This window comes from Eulemur rufifrons, chromosome 19 (assembly GCF_041146395.1).
Source record: "Eulemur rufifrons isolate Redbay chromosome 19, OSU_ERuf_1, whole genome shotgun sequence".
In the NCBI taxonomy this organism is placed as follows: Eukaryota; Metazoa; Chordata; class Mammalia; order Primates; family Lemuridae; genus Eulemur; species Eulemur rufifrons.
The window spans coordinates 88,953,322-88,969,399 of NC_091001.1; positions in this window are offsets into that span (position 1 = coordinate 88,953,322).

The following is a 16,078-nucleotide window of genomic DNA, read 5'->3' on the forward strand; positions in this document are numbered from 1 at the left end:
TTTAATTACATAGCTATTGATTAACAGAAACTTCATTTTAAAAATTCAACTGTATCTTTTGACATCAAAACAACTGATACTCAAATGGAAATAGCTTCTCCTCGCCCACCAAAAACAAAAAAACAAAAAACAAACTGCAAGCATCAATTTCAGTATTTGCCATAAAGTAAATTTTAAAAATCATCATGAAACTAAACATTTTAAAAAATAAAGCCTGTCTAGTCACATGTGTCTATACACAAAGTCAAAATTCTAACTTAGAAGAAAAAAGAAACAATTTTACTGTACCTTAGAAAAACTAACTTGTATACAAGCACTGGTTTACATTGTCCTAAGTTTGAAATTCACAGTTGATTAGAAACTGCAAAAAACCAAATAAGGATGGTTTCAACATAAAATTGATCTCTGAAAGTTGGTATGTATATTAACTACTTAGAATTTAAACCATGTTTTCTACTATAAGGAATGCTACTAATTGTGGCTAATAAACCAGAATAATCCCCCCAAATATTTAATACCAACAAAAAATGTTATATCAGATTATTTAATAGTACCTTGATAATATATCCAAATCAATTTCTTCATTCTTTTTTCTTACCCCTATCTCATAAGAAATTGTTCAGAAAATTCTTGGTCAAAGGAAGAGATTGTCCCTTGAGAACTGTTCTCTTAGATTTGATGATCTATTGCAAATGATTTCAGTACAGTGGCTGCTTCTAAACATTATGGCTTCCTCTGTCACCTTCAGCCTACCTATTCTCTTGCCTATCAAAGAGATGGGGAAAAAAATTTACTTGGGCCTAAGGTGTTAAAGTTTATTTGCAAATATGATCTATGAGCTGGAACACATAATATAACATATATCATATAATATTATTTATAGCGTATTAATAAAATGACAAATGGGTGTGACTTGGACCACATCCTTTACTAATGAATGCCAACATACTTGGATAAGATATCTATCTGATGGATGGAAAAAAAGATTATGGAACAGAAACAGTGAAGAATGCTTCGTGAAAATTTGGCTTCAAGATCAACAAATCTGGGAAATGAATAAGAGGGAATGGAAAGGCTTCAGAATTTGTCTTCATCATTGCTGCTAAACTGACAGAGATAATCAAATAACTTTTAATTATTTTCTCCAGACTACAGACAACCATTTTTATTTCTCTGAGTATGTTTGTTTGTAAGGAAAGCTGTGTCTAAATTGGAGTGAGATACATAGATGAAGATTTGTCTGTATAGATTTTTTTTATGAATGTAAGGAAAATTTGAGAGACAATGAAGATTAGCAGTGCTTCTGCTATTCTTATCTATTATTGTCAAAATGTACTGCAAAGTTTAAATTATATTTTATTGTTAAGCTTGCTGATCTATTTTTGATTATTAACATGTTACTGAAAAATTCAGAGATAGAATGATCTCATAAAACATTTGTTCGGTACATTTTTCAATGAATTATGATATAAATTACTCCATAATTGAAACAAATATATTTTCACATTAGTCTAACAAATTGTACAGTTTCTGTTAGCTGGCTTTTGAGTCATCACAACCATTAAATACCTAAATTGAATTTACTCCCAAAGATCTCTAATTAGAAACATTTCCATGATTCTAAATAGAGAAACAAAGGTAAACCTAGAACAATGTCAGAATGACATTTGTGAGCAACTTAAAAAAACCAGGTCAGCCTATTCTGCACCCTGGTTACCAGGCTAAATTTCACTTTATTATTTGGCTAGCTTGAACCTGGCATTTATTAATGTGACACAAATGCTGGAGACGTGAATCAGTGAGCCAGTGACGGTCATCTGTTAATTGTTTACGTGTGCATTTAGGAAAGTTGCAGTTGAACATTTTGCTTAAATGGCTCATATGCATATTTTCCTCTATCAAATATAAAATCACATAGTAAATTCGAAAGCACATAGAATTTTAAGTCAGGCTGGAAAACACCTCCCAGATGTGTGACTTTATGTACTTATTTGAACACTGTGAAACTCAATGTCCTGTTGCCTTCCCAGCACCTTGTGAAGGTTAAGAAGGAAGGGTATTTACAACTCTTGTGGCTCCACAAATTCAATGCCTCTCCTGTTTCCTTCCTTTCTATCCTTCTGTCCTTCTGTAATATACTTACAGCTTGCCCCTCAGCCCTTCAGAAAATTTTATGTTGTAATGATTATATTCTTCATAGCTCCCTAAACATTTAGTCACATCTCCTCAAATCCTCAAGCTCTAATTAGACAAGTTGTCACTCAATTTTATCCTCTTTATAGGACAGGCAAAATTCAATAATTGCATATACTTGTACTTCTTTAAATTTGTTTTTATTTTTTGTTAAATCATTTGCCCTGGAAGGTAGCTTTTTGTTTTGGGTTCCTGCCCCAAGCTATGGAGTCAAGGTATTTTTTCTTGTTGTTAATTTCTGCCGAGCGTCAGTCCACAATGTCATCTGCAGAATACTGATAGGTAGAGTGCCATATAGTGCTCCCTTTCCAAGGAAAGGATCTTAAATGTAGTCCTGGAGATATAGAATGCCCTAATTCAAATTTTTAAAAATGGCATATTGAGCACCTATTATGTCAGTCACTGTGCTGGACATGAGGAACACACACAGAAAAATTCTCTGTGCTGTCCAAGGCTTTCATAATCAGACCTGCTACATAGCAATTATGATGCAGTGTAATGTAATGCCTGCAATCTGACAGGTATGTGTTGAAATTTGCTTAAGAGAGGGTTCACAGAAGGGGTAAAATTTAAACTTGTAATTACATTGAAGTTTGCCTTTTAAAGGCTGGGGCAGGATAGGTGAGATAATTGCATTTCAGTCAGAGGAAAAGAAATGACATGTACAAAGGTAAGGATCTAGGAATGAGCCTGGCATTTCCTGAGAATGACAATTAGTTCAGCATCAGTGGAGCCTAGGATGTGTGTGGGAGAAGGGAAGACCATCATATTCCACAGATAGGCAGCGGCTGCATCATGATGGGGAGTCTATGAAACTTTATAGCAGAAAATTTGCTTGATCAGACTTGCATTTTAGATTTAGTGCTCAGTGTTTGTGCTTGTGGAGGACGAATCGTAAGGAGTCGAGTCTGAAGTTAGAGGGTCCATTTTCTGGGCAATTACAATAGTCTCCAGGCAAAAGATAATAAAGGACAGCAGAATATGTAAAGAGAAAGGCCCAGGTGTGGGGTGGTGGGTGTCCACACTGATTAAGATCGTGCACTTGAGAAGCATGTTATTTAAGTATACACTTAACCTTTCTAATTCTCTATTTTCTCATTCATAAAATGGAGATTACGCTACTTACCCTACAGAGATATGGGGAAAAAAAAGTGAGCAAGATAGTGTAAGTAAAGCACTTAATGTAGTAACTAAGACACAATGCATTTTCAGTAATTAGTATTTAAATGGTAGTATAGAATGCTGTTTTGTATTTGAATAAAAAGAGGAGAATGAGGAAGAAGAAATGGACAAGATATCTACCACTTATTTACAGAAAAGCAGGTTTTGAGGGGGGTGACTTCAATTTCAGACATGTGTAGTTTGAATTGCATGTGAGACAGCCATGGGGAGCTGTCCATAGACGTGTGGATGTGTGGTATGTGGAGAGCATAGGACTGATGTGAGATCTCTTTCTTGAAGAGCCCTTATTCCTCCATTCCTCACACTCCATCGAGAGGAAAGAGCTTCCATTTTTGAATGAATGGTATTAGAAGGTCCCATCCAGTGTCTCTTTACTCATTCTTCCATGCAGATGAGATGGAAAAAAAGGGACCCAGTAAGTATAGCGCAGGCCTTTTCTCTCCTTTTTCTCCATTATTCACTCTCTCGTCCCCATCCCTTGCTCTTCTCTTTCTGGCATTATCAGTGCTTCCATTTTTTTCATTAGGTTCTCACCAGTACAGGTCTTTTGCACAGTGAGAATGCATAAGGTCTCTGGCCGCTCCAGAGAAAAACAGGAAGCCTCGGGCCACGCGGCTTCAGTATTCCAACTTTACCAGCAATACCACTGAGAGTTTGCTCCTTAACTAACTCCTGGGGATATTTTCTTTTTCTTGTCTTTTTTAAAAAAAACTCAAAGGGAAAAGCTATGATTTAACATCTCAACTCCCCAAAGAGGCATGGAATTGCTCAAAGAGAATTTTAGGAACTGACAAGAAGAAAGCAGAAAATGAGAGCATTTGCTTTGAAGAGGTAGGCAGAGCCTGTAAAAGTGGGAAGGAAGACTGACAGGGAAATACAAGAGCTGAGAATGAGAACAAATCTCCCGGCATCAGAATCAACTTAATGCAGATTTTTTTTCTAACTAAAAACAAAACAAAAAAACAATAGCAATTGCATGCCATGCTCAAGAAGGATCTTCTATTGTACACATAATACCTCATTAGGACCAACCCATGTTCAAAGAAAAAGTCCCAAGTGAAGGGAGGGTAAAAATGTGGTAAGAGGTTTGTACCACAGGGTTTGGAGTGGAGAAAAGGGGCAATCAGAGAATCATATCCCTTCAAGGACAGGCCTACCTCAGCTGTAGACCCTGATTACCCCATTCAAAGGTATTTGTGTATCTATGGACTGATCTAAGCCTCCATATACCCACGAAGACAGTATGAAATTTGCCATAATGGCAGGTATCATGTTGGCACTCACTCTTTCGTTGGGCAAATATGGCAAAGACAGATGATTGTGGAAATGTAAATTATAACCATAGAAAGCAGACTTTGAGGATAAAACAGCAAAAAAAAAAAAAAAAAAAAAAAAAAAATAGTACACAATGGCAGTGACAAAAATGGGTTGATTTTAGAGCTGGTATAAGGGAGCAGGTTATGAAGTCCTGTTAAATTACTAATGTTATATGTAAATAAAATACCTCAACACATTGTTTTTGATAAAGCCTAATTGCTGGAGACACTGAACCAGGGCAGCCGGAAACATTAAGAAACAAATTGATACGGGAGCATCTCTCTAAAAGACACATCCCATTCACGTTAGGAAATAAATGAATCTTCAAATACTTTATTGAGGCAGAAATTAGGAAGAATAGTGAAAAACAAAACCGCCAATTTAGTAGTGATGTCTCTGAGAAGTAGAGAGTAGGTAGGTAATAAAGCTCCCAAATGTGGACTTTGCTTTTCCATGTGGAATCATCCAAACGTCTCATTTATCATTTACCCATGCTGCATCCTTTTTGTGTGCATCCTGGGACACTAAGAAGAGTTTGATATATTTTAGGTTTACGTTTAGATAATATGTTTTCTCCTCAGGTATATGGAAGGTGTCAGTGACATAAAACTCACTGAATATTAGAAATATAATAGTCACTCAAAAATGTCATTATTAAAAAGAATATTAATATTTGTAACATGTTCTAACCACTAAGTACATTGCATGCATCGTTCAAATTTATTTAAACCAATCCTTTGAACTAGCAGATATTATTTTCCACATTACAGACAAGGAAACGGAGATCCAGCACATGAAGCCACATGTAGGTAATAAACAGGAGAGAGACTACTTCACTGGGCTTCAAAGCATGATCTGACACTCTCTCTCCCTTTGTATCTCACGGAAGTTTTTACTTAGTTTATAACACTAAAAATGGTGACAAAGTTAAGAAGAGTGGGTAACTTAACCAAGAAGTATAGAATAATGTGGATTCATACAGGTGAGTGATGAGTAAGCAGAGCTACTGCCCTGCAGCCTCAGAGTGTCGGGCACACCTGGCTGATGCAGACCAAGCTGATTGGGAAATCTCACAGGAATTGTACATGCAGGAAGGAAGAAACAATAAAAATCAGTGCAAATGAATTTATATCGACTGCAAACGAGGAGAGGTCAGATGGGCTGGACCACTCCGGGTATAAATTCCTGAATTTAGGATTATTAATGTTGGAGAATAAGTCCATAGCCTACTAAGAGTTTTCACTCACTGAGACTGACTGACTGTATAAGAATTTTGCAGGTTGTGGTGCAGGGTCTATGTGAAGTATGTTTTGAAAGCATGTGCTTGTTGAGGATACGAGTAATTGCTTTAAATAGTGAATGTCTGACCACTTCATGATCCTAGCTGGATGCCACAGATTAGCAAACTAAATAACACATAACTGAGGCCACTATGTTGCCAAAGAGATTGGAAGTTAAAAAAGAATCCCCCATAAAGGGACTTTATTTATTCTCCAGGGATTTATAAAGCATCATGGAGGCAGTCAGCCAGTAATTTTTCAGCCTCTTCGTTTCAGGAGAAGGTAATGAATTTTAATTAGTGAAGAAAACAGCTTTCCACTAAGGAGAAGAAAGCAAAGAAAATAGGAAGACCAGTGTGGGGAGGATAATGTTAAAGCACATATAAGCCTTATTAATGCTGAATTGATGGGCAAAGCTCTTTGCCCTCGGCTGTTGTATAACATAGAAATAAAAACAAAAGCGAAAAAATAATGTGCAAGAGATTGTGAGAAAAAGAAAGAATAGGATTGCTAAGGCTGATAAACAGATTCTTTTCTAGACCATAGGTTCTCAAGACACTGATCATCACTCTTAATCAATAGTAATTGACAGTGACACATTTTCAACAATGTTTGCTCTGCCTACTGAACATTCTGACAGTCCTTTTTGTACTAGAGAATTGATAGGATGGGCCTATATGAGACAGGAATTTCTTTCTTTCTTTTTTTTTTTTTTTTTACAACCAAGTAGTTTAATTAGATCCAAATGCTCCCTACATTGGCTATCTGGGAGGATCTGGAAAGAAACGAAGATATAAAGGTAAGATATGGCTTGACTCGTTGTTAGCTAAGCCCTTTTTTCCCTCCTTAATTTAGGGTCTGTGTGTGCATGTGCACAAGTATATGTGCACAGGAGTGTATGGGGAAATAATATTGATTATAAAATTTTGGGAGCAGAAATTGCTTTTCATTTGTTTTTTGAAGCATCCTTCAGACAATGGATAATAAGATACCTTTTTTGTCATTGTTCAGATATATTGATGGTCCTTGCAATAATTCTTGAGGACTCTGGGCCCTAAAAGCAAAAGCTATCTTTACTACTAAGGCTGTCATTCAGTGAACAGCCTACCCATAAATTATCTGAACTCAACTAGCTCAGAGTTGCAACCAAGTATATACAGTTTTACTTTAGTACACTGGTTTAAATCCACATTCAAATGCTATGTTTACATTATAAGTGTGGTTGGTTTTCAGTAAAGACTTTTGAAAATACTAGTGGGTTTCTGGAGCATTTGTGGTCTACACTGTGAGTATCTGGCAATTCTAAATGAGAGCCCTGAATGCTCCCAGTTAGACCCATAAAGGAAGATACATATTTGCCTTTTTCTCAGGACAACCTGAAAACAGGAGATGTCCTCTGACCTGTGTCACCGTTATTAACTTTTATATACCCTCTGACTAAAGTGAAGCTCCTCCCCTGACCGGAAAAGTTAAATTCAAATACCTTAGGGATCCACGGGAAGCAGAAGATTCCTATCCTCCCCACTCCACCCCTTTTCCACCCTACAAGCTTTAGTGTGCACTGTCTGCAGAGAAAAGAATTGTAAGCTTTTCTCATGTGGAATAGGGACATTCTGTTCCATCCACTTCTACTAGGTTTTGGTATCTGTACAGTAGGAGGTGATAAAACTTGCTGAGGTTTTATACCCGTCTAATAGTTCTTCATTACCTCTCTAATCTCCAAGGCCCTCTTTGGTGAGAGGAATAGAACCTACTCTTAGAAACAAGGAAAGCAGTATTTAACAATCTAGAATAGTGGACTACTGGTTTTCACATTACAGTTCAAGGTCCACTAGTGAGCTAAGAGGGTCTTCTTAATGGGTCAGGAATGTATTCTGAAACACAAGCCTTTTTTGAGTTGTTATATATAAATAATACATGATTTCATTCAATTCTATGTGGAGTGAAGACCAAGGGTTACCTCCTTTGGATACTAAAAGTTGGAGTGCATAAACTAGTATTAGCTCATTAGTAGGATTTGATGAGATGGTAATCTAGTATTCTACGCTTTTGACATCCCTGGCCTCCTTGCCCATTGCATGCCAACAATGTTTCCCAGACAGCATGATACTCAAAAAGCATCCCAACCAATTCCCAATTATTGTTGCAATGGGCATTATTGTTCCCTGTTGAAAAATTAGTTCTTCCAGTTAATATCTATAAAATTTGTGGTGTATTCTTTACTTAACTCCAAAGTATGCACAGATGAACTTAAGCTCTATATTTTCTAATAAAATATATTTAGGTTATTAAACAATGTATCATGAAAATATGAATCAACAATATTTTATAAATGAATAAGATATTAAATATTCCTCTAATTTTGCTTATACTGAAATCATCATTGATGTTGTACACCCATTACTTTGCACTATTAAAATAAAGTAAAATTTTGTTAGATAGTGTTACAGATTGCATTATGTCCCACTAAAAGATAGATTGAAGGTTAACCCTCAATACTCTAAGCCTTTAGAAATAGGGTCTTTGCAGAGGCAACCCAGTTAAAAAATTAGATTATGCTGAATAAAGTTGTTCTGAATCAAATATGACTGGTATTCTCATAAGAATAGGAAAAAAGTCAGGGACACACAGAGATAATGTCATGTGACAACAGAAGCAGACATTGGACTGCTACATCTATAATTCAAAGAATGCCAAGAATTGTAGGTAACCAGAAGAAGCTAAGAAGAGACGAGGAAGGAAATCTCCTAGAACCTTCAAACAGAACAAGGCACTGCAGACTCCTTAATTCCAGATGTCTGGTATCCAAACCTGGGAAAGAAAAAATTTCTAGTGTCTTAAACCACCTAGTTTATGGTAATTTGTCACGGGCAGCCCTAGGAAACTAATACAGAGAGGTTAGCTAACTTCTCTATCTATCCAATTCCCTGTTTAGTGGGACAGGTAGAATAGTTCTGAGCAATAACAAGTTGATATTCATAAAACACTTGGAATTAATGTATATTATTGTCACATAATTAGAACTGTACGTGTTAACTATATATACTTGAAGTAGGTGAATTAAGCAATATATCATGATTTCTATTTCTAGGATAATTTTTTTTAAGTTGGGGGTTGGCAAACTATGGCTGATAGACCAAATCCAGACTGTCATCTGCTTTTGTTAATAAGTTTTTTTTTTTTTCCATGGAGCCATATTTGCTTAAATATTACCTATAGTTTCTTTTGTGCTATCATAGTACAGTTACGTAATTGCCACAGAGGTTGTCTGGCTCACAAGGGCTAAAATATTTACTATCTGAGTCTTTAAGAAAAAGTTTGTTTTATAGTTGTAGACTATAAAATCTGTTATATATGCTCTTTTCTTGACCTATTTTTCAATAAATAAGTACTTTGCTGCAACTTACTTTTTTTGTTTTTCTATAACTTGATCTCTATTCCAACTTAAGATGGGAATAAGTAGGATAGATGAACCCGTGGGCCACTTATCCCACATTAAGTTCATAATAATTAAGAGTTTAAGGCCGTTGATTGAGATACATTCCTAGTAGAACTGATGACTACAATGAGGACCAGAATAATACATTTTTCTTCTTTCCACCTTTGCTAATGCGACTTTATGTAATAATGACTCATAAGAGCTTAGTGAGTTTCTAACTAGAAATTACATTTCCTACTTAGAATCATTTTTCTTTAAAAAAATTTCTCAAGCTATTGATTCCCATATCTAATACCATTGAATGAATTCAACAAAGCATTAAAGTAAAAGTAATGATCCCAAAGTCAAGGACAAATTTATAAAGTGAAAGTTATGAGCTCTTAAAGCAAGAGCATGGTGATATAATCACTGGGCAAGGAGACTTAGCTTTGCCACCTTGTTCAGAGTTTGATATGTATATTCTGAGGCAGGGAGCAAGGTCCCATCCTCAAAGAGAGAAGACTCAACCTCTTTGTGTTCTGCAGAGGGTTGCTAATCTTCATGTTGGCAATATGGCCTTTCATTTCATACCACAAGATTGTTTTCTAACCCTGAAGAGAGTGAAAGTTCTAGGCTGAGGAGGGCCTATCCCTAGAAATATATAATTTGTTCCCTATTTTAAAATTCATGGATAGAAAGCAGGACAATTGTAAGTAGTTGTTTTATACTATATGTTCAACTTTTTGTGAGGCAAATTTTTCTTTAATACTTAGTTTGGCTTCTCAGAAGAAACTGTTCATGATGTAAAGAACAGAACTTTGCATTAGGGTTTATGAGAGCTTAACCAACTGTAGGTCACCTCAGGTCAGGATAACGGTGAATATGGAATTACTTGGAGATCATTTGGGGTTTCTACTTATTCTTATATAGTCTAGATGCTTCTGAGACCTAATAAAAACCTCATTGCCTTCTGAAAAAATATTCAAATTCTTTGTAAGACCTGAAAATGACCTGGTAATGCATGTTGTTGATGAAAAGATTTTCAGCAGTCATTTGAAACAATTTTAACCCACTGCCTAAAGGGTTTTATCCAAATTGGGGTTACGTCAAAATCATGTATGCAACAAATACTTATCGAGGACTTACTAATTAGTTGACACTGTACTAAGTTAGCTTATAGTGAAGAAAAAGAAACAATAAATAAAATAACTAATTTAAATAATATTAAGAACTATAGAAATAAAAGTAGGGAGTGCTATCTATTGCTAGGATCGGGTGGAGATTTGAAATTTTAAATAGGGTCATCAGAGAAGGCTTCCCTGTAAAGGTAATAGTTAAACAAAGATTTGAAAGACATTTAATCACACATCATTTGGGGACATCTGTGTGACCACAGTTCCCAAAGACAAATGTGGGCTCTAACACAATGAGTCATTGGTAAAAGAAGCATTTATTTCTACAGAACAGGAAACCCCACATAGAATCCTTTATTAAAATGAGCTTGTATAAGTATTTGTCATGGAAGACATTAGCAATCAGAGTATTTAGACGGTTTTGTAGTAGTAGAATTGAGGGGAGAAGTTTTGGATAATAGGAGTGGGAACCAGATGTGCAGATACAGCTTCCCCGACACCCTCTATTACATGTTTAAGCTACCACAAATATATATGCAATTTAAGTTAAAACTCTGTGCTTGGAAGCTAACATAGCTTCAAGATGAGTCTCATAAATTGAACAAAAGAACAGCATGGCAGATGGAGGCCAAGTGTCACTTCCATGACCAATTAAATCTAATTTTGACCATGTCCTAAAGTAGAAGGTTTGTATGGGCTACACCCAGAATTGTACAGACCACGCGGTGATCAGAGGCAAAGAGGTAAAGAATGTGAAGGCACTTTGCAGCCTCTAACAAGACAAGAGGAAACACACTCCGAGAAATATATTGTCAAAATTACATCTCATTTTTAAAAAGAAAAGTTGAATCAGAAGAGAGTAGAGAAAATGAAGATTGGTGTAGGTCTCTGAGGACGTTACAGTTAAGAATAGGCCAATTAGAGGAATACTCTAATAGGCCAATGTGGAGGAATACTTTTGGAAGTAAAATGATTCTGGGTTGAAGTGTAGAATAAAACAAGAAGAATTGGAACAATATTGTTATCCTAGAACAGTTGGAAAATGTGATATTTTTATATAAGAAACAAGTAAATTTTATATATTTTTGTTTATTAAGCTCTATTAAAACAAAGCAACAGATTCAATATACAGAGTTATTAAAGCTTTTTGACAGACTATATGTGCTTCCTTGTGTCAGAGGATTCTAAGTTTATATAATAAATGCTAACAACCTTGGAAAACAGAATATAGAGTATACCAACGAATAAACAATGTATAAGGATAATGATGCATACATTCTTTTAAGATGCACAAGTAAAGTGTTTAGCATATAGTAGAGCCTTGTGAATCTAATGAAATTATTGAACAAATTGAATGTGGGATTTTGGCAAAAAAAGAACAATGAGAAATATAAAGGAGTTAAATATGTGCAAAATCAGGAAGGCTATAAATGCCAAAGCAGGTAGGAATTGAACAGAGTTGCTTGATAAACTAAGATAGGATAAAGGGAATGTAATGACTAAGAGGTTAAAGTGTCACAGTGTACTTGAAAAACAATTAGACCTCCCTGAAAGATATATTTGACAAGAATGTTTGATGATTCAGCTTCATAAATTAATAAAAGTATCTAACAAGAAACTTAGGAGCAAGTTGCCAGAAAACTGGAGAAAGCAATGAAGATATTTTGTACAGTAAGATTTTAAAGATTGGGCCTGAGTTTGCTAAGAAAGGTTATACACATAAGCATAATCATTTCCTTTTCCCTGAAATTAACATTTGGAAACGTCATAGAAAAGTAAAGATACCAATCATCTTGGTTCTTTAAGCCTGTCATTGTCATTTCCTCTGTCTTCCTCCTCTTCAGATTCCTCCTCCTCCTATTTTTTTGTCTTCTCTCTCTCTTTTCTTTTATTTTTTAAATTTTTCTTCATGTTATTGTGTTCCATCTTTGTGAGAATTCTAATTAGAGAAGAAAATTGCTATAAGTAGGCATAGATAACTTAAGTGCTGTCAGAAGAAAAAAATACATTAACTATAAGAGCATGTTTATACTTAGCATTTACTTCTCTTGAAAATTTTATGTTAAAAGTCAATTATACATTCAAGGGAGGGGAAAGAAACCAGTGTAGCTCTTATCCCTTGCTTGATTCTTCGCACACAAACGAAACCATATGATTCTAATCAGGGGGAAATTTGGTTGCCTTATTTTTAATTGTAGGATTTCTTTATATAGTCTGCACGGATGGATAGATGGCAAAAATCCTTGATAATCTGAATTGTTTGTTGAATATTCGTATTGCAGATATATCCTCTAAATTTCCATGTAGGTTGCATTTTCTTTCTTTTAATTGTGTGTTTTGATGAACAGGAATTAATTTTGACAAAGTCAATGTTTTTTGTTTTGTTGATTGTTGATGCTTTCTACATCCTGTTTAAGAACATTTTGCCAACTTCAAGGACATGAAGATAGTCTCCTATGCTTTCTATTAAAATATTTTTTTACCTTTCAAATGTATATCTATATTTAATAGAAAACTGATTTTGTCTGTGTTCCACAGAAGAGGTCCCAGTTCTTTTTCCATGTGGACAGCCATCATTTCAATATCATTTACTAAAAAATATTGTCTTTTACTGTGTGTTAATAGCACCTTTGAGACCATAAACACATAGGTAAATTTATAGAATTTATTTTCTATTTTTGTGGTCTGTCTGGCCATCTTTGTGCTAGTAGCATACCCGTTTTTATTACTGTAGCTTTTAAAAAGATGTGTCACCTGCTATTGTTAAGTCTTCTCACATTGCTCTTTCCCTTCAAGATTGCTTTGACTCTTCTTGGCCCTTTGCACATCCATATAAATTGTGGAATTATCATGTCTATTTGATTGTATCCAGTGATAAATGAATAACAGTCATTTTTACAATATTTTCTTTAATCCCTATATATAATTCCTCAATTGTTTAGGCCTTCTTTAATGCCTTTCAGTAATTCTTTGTACTTACTGTATAGATGTCTTGCACTTCTTTCATATTATTCCTAGGTGTTTGATGTTTTTGGTGATATTCTACATAGATTTGATCTTAATTAAATTTTCTAATTATTTATTTTTAATATATAGAAACTTTTTAACCCAATTATAATAGTTTACATGGAATTTTAAAATGTTTATCTACTTCTTAACTTATATAGTCATGTTACAAATAATGATTTTGCCTTTGAAACTATATCTTTTCTTGTTATTAATTTTACTAACAAGGTTAGCTAGTTGATTCAATTGCAGAGATTTTTGTCTTTTTCTCAAACCTCAGGGAAATTTACCATAAATATGATGTTTGCTGTTTTTTTGATAGATATTACTTATTAAAATAAGCTAATTCCTTATTAAGGAATTATGATGAATATATGCTAATTTTATTCAATTGCTTTTTATATCTGTTGAGAACATATGATTTTTTTCTATTAATTTGATCAATTCCATTGATTTATTTAAAAATGTTAAACCAATATTCTTAACTAAAATATAAGCAACTTGGCTATATACTTTTGATATATCATAAAATTAGAGTTTTAAAAATTTTTTTAGAGACGGGGTCTCACTCTGTTACCCAAGCTGGAGTACAATGGCAGCATCATCCCTTAAGACACCCTCCAACTCATGGGCTCAAGTGATCCTCCTGCCTCAGCCCACTCAGTAGCTGAGATTACAGATACAAGCCACAATATCTGGCTAACTTTTTTCATTTTATTTTTTTTTAGAGATAGGATCTGGCTATGTTGCCCAGACTGGTCTCGAACTCCTGGGCTCAAGTGCTTCTCCCACCTCAGCTTCCCAAATCACTGGGATTAGAAGCTTGAGCCCCCACACCCAGCCATAAAATTAGATTTGCTAGTAATTTATTAAGGAGTTCGCACATATTTTCATGAAAAATATTTAAAGAATTTACTGACAAAGCCAAGTTTGTCTGAAATTGTCAAAGTAAAACAAATATAAATTAAAAATTTAATTAATAAATATAGGAATTTTCAAGTTTTCAGTATTGTATCAGTAAGTTTCATTTTTCTAGTAAGTTTTCTATTTTATCATAATTTAAAAATATTGACATAAAATTGTATATAATATAATATATTCCTAATAGTTTTTCAATAACCATAGGATCTGTAGTAATGTTTCCCTTTCCTTTGTTTTTAATGGCAATTTGCATTTTTTCTCTTTTTATTTTGTCAGTTTTGATAAAAGTTATTTTAAATTAGAAGATTTTTTTAAATGCCCCACCCTAGGCAGATGCGAACTTGCGTCAGAGTACCCAGTTTGGCAAGCAAAGTGCTGGCTAAATTTCAACTCTTAACAGGCTCATTCAGTATTTTGTGTAGTATATTAAGTGTACAGAGTTACATCATAGCCCTGTTTACTTATGTGGTACTCTGTGTGTTGCAAAACGTAGACTAGGAACAATAAAGTACCTTACAGGTCTAAAGACTCACTCCTTACTTGATCTGTGGGTGTCACAGAAGCTCCTTCTCACTTGCAGGTAAGGATTATCCCCCCCTACCAATCTTGCAATGAACAATTTGTGATTTGCTTTCTGTGTATTTCTTGCCATATCCATTGAAACAGAATATAGACTCTGGAGTTCACACTGAAGTTACAGTTATCAAGAAAATGTTTATTTTCTTCTGTTTACCAGTAGAAGATAACTCATGATGATCAATTTAAATCATATAATAAAGGAGAATAATTATATACATATTTGTTATTTAGAAACTAAGATATACAATATAATAAATGGAAATTGGTGAAAAATGATAAATTTTAAAACTATGTGAAGCAATTATTTAGGGAGCATATTTAAATAAAATTAAAAATTAGTTCTATCTTAGCCAAAAAATTGTGTTCTTTGTTGGTATTTAAATAGATTTATGGTATGTAGGGGCACATTTCAACCATAAAATTTCATATTTGTGTGTGTGTGTGTGTGTGCATATATATGTGTGTGTGTGTATAGCAAGCACTTTAATATGTAATGTCATATATAAAAGTGATTCCAAGGCCTGTATAGGTGCTCAAAAAAAGTCTGATTTTTGATTATTTTAGGGGGATTGATTAGATCATTTTGCTGACATGGTAAAGATTTAAATTCCTACCTGTACTATTTTATTTGTACATAATGCATATTACAAAAAATTCCTGATAATAAACACAATACCTGCATACTCATGTAGCATACAAATTATTGGATACAACCTAAGTAAATAATCTTGCTTCTTATTTCATTATGAGGTTGCAGATGAATGTGAAAGAGATAATTTTAATGATTTACACAGGAAGAATCTTGTTAATGCTCAGACATGTGGTGGTGTGTGAATGTGTCATTTTTTAAGCTCAGTTTTCAATCTGCAAGCAACTTGTAACCCTACAGAGGTTCAAAATGGCTCTTATCAACTTTAACAGCAGGAGGAAATGGAGAAGAAAAGCCTATAATCAAACCAATAATCCACATATTTTATAATAAGAAATTTGGGCAATGACAAGGGAAATGGAATATTTAAAGCTATGATAAGTTGAGATTTCATGTACTT